This window comes from Mytilus edulis, chromosome 9 (assembly GCF_963676685.1).
Source record: "Mytilus edulis chromosome 9, xbMytEdul2.2, whole genome shotgun sequence".
NCBI classification, from domain to species: domain Eukaryota; kingdom Metazoa; phylum Mollusca; class Bivalvia; order Mytilida; family Mytilidae; genus Mytilus; species Mytilus edulis.
The window spans coordinates 200,667-207,678 of NC_092352.1; positions in this window are offsets into that span (position 1 = coordinate 200,667).

A 7,012-nucleotide genomic window follows, 5' to 3' on the forward strand; every position below is an offset into this window, starting at 1 on the left:
CTTAAAACAAACTCTTCGACAAAAAAAAACTCGTACCACTGGTAATTCGTACCACGGTAATATAATTAGTAATCATACTCATTACCTCTTCAGTCTGTAAAAAGTATATAATTTGAACAATTTCCAATTTGTAGATTGTTTTCCTTGGCTTATGATACATGTCTGGTGTATATTTATACCACAGACATATAATACAACTCTTGTATTATATGTCTCTGTTTATACTCAGATAATAAAAATATATGTCCCTATTAAGTTTGAACAATAGAAAGTTGAGTTATATGCTGAGTTACAAACTGTCACAGTAACAATGATAATTTGGTGGTACATGAAGTGTTTTTAGATTTTAGTATATGCCACAATTGCATGAACTTTTAAAGTACTGTACATTGATTAGTATAATTGACATAATAACATGTGTGCCTAAAATGGAGTACAAATGTATAAAGTATGGTGATGGAACAGTTTCCTGTACGTGTACAAAAGTGTACAGGCTGTTTTGATATCCTTTACACCAGTATATTGAACAATTCATTATAGTTTGTGCACCGATTATATTCAATGTAAAATATACCTGCACATGCACACAGTTGCTTATCCGATCTACACCACAAAAGTATTGGTACTCCAGATAGTGGAGGAAAGAAGAAGAAGAAGAAGGTATATTTAGCGTAAAAGCAAGGAATTGTATATATCTAAACCTGGGAACAGTATATCTAACTCTTAATAAATATGTTCCTTATGTTAACATAAGGGTGACAACGGAGGTGACGTACATAGGTTCGATTCACACCCTAGGCTTTCCAACGGCTGGTTCTAATCGGACAGATAAGCTTAGTGGCCCTGCATCGACTCCGTTGTCTTTTTCTAAGTCCAAGTGGTGACAAGAAGAGAGAGAGAGCCAGGGCTACCTACCCGAAACGACCCGCTGCCTTCTTTCTCCTCTCCTCTGAGGCCGAGATAATATACCCTCGGTAACAAAATTTCACCTGAGAGAGTTTTCTATCAAGGAGCCGCGCCATGCAAGAGTTATGCGGGCTACCGCCGGTATTTCAACGACCGAGGTCTGGAAAATATACCAATTCGAGCTCGGTAAAAAAATAATGGGAGAAAAATTTTCCTCGCGGACCGCATGCAAGACTTATGCGGGCTACCGCGGGTCTCTCGACAAATATACCGTGAATTCTTTGGTAAAAATTATGACAGTAAGATTGATATATTGGTGATACGTCAGCATGGTCAGAAGCTTTTAGATTTAATAAATGCTACAGTGCAAAGACTTTTACAGTGTACATAGACTGAGAAGAAGACATTTACCTTATACCTAGCATTAGCATTATTTGGGTCTCAAATCGTAATTTAAGAAATCTAAAATCTCATTACCTTTTGGAATGATGTATTATCAGATATTGAAGTTTTCTATTAAAAGAAAAGTGGGTGATCATATGAGGCAACATATTTTAATCTGTATTGCATTTGAAATGAAAAAATCATGGAGCTTAACAAAAATTCTTAAATCTGAAATGAGTACAACCTAATTATTCACCAGTAACATGATGGGCATCAGAAATTAAAATAAACATTGGTCTAAAATTATATTGGTTTCACGTCGTCGTCGGCGGCGGCGGCGGCGGCGGCGTCAGTGTCGTCCAAAGACAGATGTTTTCATATGTTAGAAAATCAGTTTTGATACATTTTTTAAGTAAAATTTTGAATTTATTTTTATTGAGTTTTTTACAAGGTGCTTAATTTAAACCAAGTTTTTCACTAAAAAAAACCTTTATGTTTGCATACCACGATTGATTAGCCACAGCTTTATCAGAGGAGCTTTCAATATAAGCATCACTTAAGAGATCAGTGGGCGACTTTTCAAGGCGGTACCAATACATAAATATTTGAATTACCGTAATAACTATGTTAATATTTAACGGAAATCTACCTAGCTCTGATATAACTCCAATATTTGTGCAATTTTTGGAGACACCAAGTACATAATAACTTTATTTTAAGTAAAAAGAAATCAATAAATTATGAACACAATGTTTATAACTACAAAAGAAAGGTTGGGATTGATTTGAGGAATATAGTCCCGAAGGTTTAGGAATGAGGGACCAAAAAAGGGGCCCAAATAAGCATGTTTGTAGTTTCCAGCCATAAAAATTGTTGTGACGTTGTACTGGTCATTTAGTCTCAAGGCCTTCTGTGTTGTATCTTTTGCAAACTGGCTCACTATCTCGTTTCCAGCTATATTAGCATGGCCTTGGATCCGAGATAGGGTAGTTTGTATGTCGCCTCTCAGCAGGGTCCTAATGCTTTCCTTAATGTCTGTTATAGTGTTGATGTAGTTAGTTGACTTCTAGTTGAGAGTCAAGATGACAACAGCTGTCTGTCTTCCTCTCTATGCGGCGACAATGGTTACTTATTCTAAATCTAGTTAGTATAACTCTCTTATCTCTGTTCTTGATATTGAAGTAATCTTCAAAAGTGAAATTATGTTTAAATTTAAAGAATTTGTTTAATTTACTGTGATCATCTTTTTAATTAAGTCGTTTTGATGGCTCCAATATGTTAGAAAATCAGTTTTGATACATTTTTTAAGTAAAATTTTGAATTTATTTTTATTGAGTTTTTTACAAGGTGCTTAATTTAAACCAAGTTTTTCACTAAAAAAAACCTTTATGTTTGCATACCACGATTGATTAGCCACAGCTTTATCAGAGGAGCTTTCAATATAAGCATCACTTAAGAGATCAGTGGGCGACTTTTCAAGGCGGTACCAATACATAAATATTTGAATTACCGTAATAACTATGTTAATATTTAACGGAAATCTACCTAGCTCTGATATAACTCCAATATTTGTGCAATTTTTGGAGACACCAAGTACACATTTGCAAAATTTAAGATTTAATTTATCAGGACCCCAATCTTTAAAGATTTCAAAAAGATGCATGGATCTTCTTTTTGGAGTCAAATTTAACATACCCCATATTTCACAGCCATATAAAGCTATTGGTTTGATGTTGTGATCAAATATCTGAAGTAAATACTTAATAGATGGAGAACATGACTTAATATTTTTTATCAAATTTAAAAGAAGCCTTTAGAACTAATCCTAAGTATTTATAGAACTTCACACTCTATTCTGTTTGCACCTATATTAAATTCATCTGATAGAAGTCTGACAAATTTGCAATTCAAATAACTGATTATTCTTTTAAAAGCACGTTTTTATTTAAATACTTTTGTTTTTTTAAGCTGTGATTGACTGGCATATCGTAAGGCACTGGCTACGGTTACATGTAAATGTAACACTGATAATTAAATTATTATTGTTACATTCAAGAGTAAATGCCGGAATGCATGGTTGGGTAAGGACCTGTTTAATTACAAATGTAACAATAATTATCGAGGCTATGGTTACATTGCGTTATTGTTACATAACAAACAGCAATGTACGATGGGACTAGTAATATGTACTAAATAATAAAAGTTGAAGACATTTATTTTATATTTACAATACATACATTTATTACATACAATTTATTTACTGTATTTTATTTTATTTACAATGACAATTTCTACAAATCCAGTAAGTGGTTTTTAAAGTCCGACATATTTTAAATTAAAAAAATTACGTCCTCCACGGATACGTGTACATACAGAAGTTCTTAGTGCATGTATTTAAGTTACAGTTAGCAAACTTTGCTTTTGATGTATCGACTTGCATCAAGTTGTATAGCTGTATGAAATTTATTTCTTGATATTGCTTCAGTTTCGTTTAAAACGCATCCCAAGTTTTCATTTTTTTCACCCTAAACAAATGAAATAATTACAACTACAATAACTGTCACCTCAGACTGTCACACAGTGAGATAGGATTGCATTGCACCAAATCGGGATGCTCAATATCTTTATTATGTTTTATTTTCTTGTTTTACATTCTTAATAGTTACTAGAACACACCCGTGATATCGCGGGTCCGTGACTGAATTAAAGTATATAACTATGCGCAAGCCTTATTTTAGTATTAGTTTTGTCATCTGATAAAGTCATGCCGATTATAAGATACACAGTTTTCTCTGCTTTCAAATCTTTCTGTTTGAACCCGTCGAACTGGAACTTATCAATTATTGGTAATATTAATTATTTGGAAAACAAAAGGTCCTGGAATGGAGTATTTTTTAATCAACAGCATTGTCGTATATAAGTTATAAATAAAGTTGAATTCTTTGATTTGCTGTTTTACGTCATGCCCGCTCACACTTGAAAACTGTACCTATGCGCCTTATTTCAGTATAGATTTTTAATATTCGTATTGTTATCTTAGAAAGTCTTACTGATTAAAACACTACAATAGGTAACAATTTGGCAATTTAGTAGTGTCAACTTTACCCTGTGATTATGACCCGTGTATATAGCATATCAATCCTGAATACACCGTTTGGTGGTGCGCCTGTCAGATGCGGAACGTACAGATAAGGTAATAGGTAACAGGTAAATATACTATTGGTATCGGTATCGGACTCGAGCCGGAACTTCTTAATTATTGGCAATATTAATTACGTGGAAAATATTGGCAATATTAATTACGTGGAAAACAAAAGGTCCTGGAGTGGTGTAATTTTTAATCTATACCTTTGTAGTATATTAGTTATATATGTTGTGTACAAGATGTAAGTTTGTACAAATTATAATTTGTACAGGGTTTTTGTACAAGTTATAAGTTTTTTGGCACCTACCTTCTTGCAACAGGTGATACAGGTTTAACTTATAAAATGTACCAGTGTAATGTTTTAAATTCAAAAAAATATACGTCAACCTAACATTTAGTGCTATTCTCCTTGCCTTCAAACTAGAAATGAGGATACCTGAATGTTTTAAATTCTAATTTTATGTTTTTCCTTATACCATATTCATATCTATACAAAATATTTGTGAGGTCTAATAATGTTTTTGTATCAATGCTCAGTATTAGACTGTATTATGAAGTTGTGAAAAATTGACAGAAATATGCGGAGCAAAAGACTGTGTGCTTGCATCATCCATTTTTGTTCAGCAGGTCATGAAACACTGATAACTTGTACACAAATTCTGTACAAATTATAATTTGTACAACATTACAACTTGTACACAACATATATAAAGTTGAATTCTTTGATTCGTAGTTTTTACGTGATCACGGCTGACAAATTGGACCTCGTAATTTTAGTATTATAGATTTATACTTTGACAGATCAACGTATTTAAACGATTATATGTGTCTCAAATGTAACTTTAGCTGTTTAGGTTTTTAACTACTGGCACATTAGTTTATTTGATTCTTTTATGTTGACAGTGCACATTTTCCGACAAAGTTCTTTTCAAAAGAAAATATCAAATTTCATTCTTCATTCTTCACAAAGAACCTACCATTTATCAAATTCACTATATTGCTAGCATAAACATGAAGCATAAAAGATTTATTTAAAGTCGGTTATATATATAACAATACAACATAAGCTCTGTAGAGCTTTTTTCCGACATACATATAAGACAATCACAATACATAAAACACATAAAACATGAAGCACATCAAGCGAAATAAATAATGTTATCAAGCACAGCAATTAATAAGCACAATTAAAGCATATAAGCAAACATAAAATGCAGATCAACTAACATTCATGCATAGCTATTATAAAGCACTAAAAGTAATTCAAGCATTAAGAACACAAATAAAAAATAAATTATGCCAAATAATTTAAAAGCCAGAGTATACAAGATAAATAAATAAAGTGATCAACAGCTCATCAAGATCTGCAGGAGGACCACTGACACGAACTGCCCTCCCAATTACCAACCAAACTCTTAAACTGACCCAATGGCATTTCTTCCCGCATTTTATTTGGCAGTTCGTTCCAGAGTTTGGCTCCTGCATATCTAAATGAGTGTAGCCCATGGGTAGTTGTCCCTACCCTGGGAACATCTGCTATGTTGTTATTTCTAAAAGAGAAATTACATTTTTTTAATTTCAATAAGTTCATGTAGATATAATGGACATTGTTTATTAATAACTTTATATACCTGTATTGCTATCATTCTAATCCTTCTAATTTCTAAGCTTGGTAATTTTGATTTAATTAATAGTTGTTCATAGGTACTACAATAGTCTTCATATATAAATCTTAGGGCACGCTCCTGAAAAAAAACTTTGATACAACAGGTAAAATACTGACTGGCCTATAGTTGCCAACTTCCAATTGACTATTCTTCTTGTGAAGTGGCACCACTTGAGCCTCTTTAAGTTTGTTTGGAAATACAGAGTGCTCAATGGATTTGTTTATTAATTTTGTTATTGGTGTCACAACTGCTGGTTTTGCCAATTTCAGTATTTTAACGGATAACCCGTCTTTACCTGTAGCCTTATTTATACCAAGTTTGTTTATTTGTTTTTCTATCTGTATCTGTATCTGTATGTATACGTTGAAGATACCAATTCTGGCTTTTACTCAACGGGAGAGAGAGACACCTATCGGCGGTGTTGGAGAGCAGCCTTGAAGCTCTCAACTGTATCTGCGCATACAATACGATCTTCTAGTTGGTTCTAATGTAGTACACTGTTGACGAAGAAAGAAGAATTTTTCTTCACTGAATTTGTCACGATATTGGCACATACAAAATTGTCAAATGTTTTGGGTTTGATTTTCCTCTTATGTTTACTTTTAACAAGAAAATCGTCGGCCGGGGATTAATAGCTGGGACCAACCCCTCAACCACTTTGTACAGAAATACTAGCCGTTGACTTGTTCTTCTTGTTTGTAGGTTGTCTAGTTCTCACTCGGCTAGCATTTTGGTGACCGACCCCTCTTCTCTAGACCTATAGTCGCCTGTGATGAATCTAGCTGCTCTGCGTTGTATTCTTTCCAATTGATTTATATCATGTTGTGTATATGGGTCCCATATTATGGCACCATATTCCATAGTTGATCGTACTAATGATATATATGCGGTCTTTTTGCAATCTTTTGGG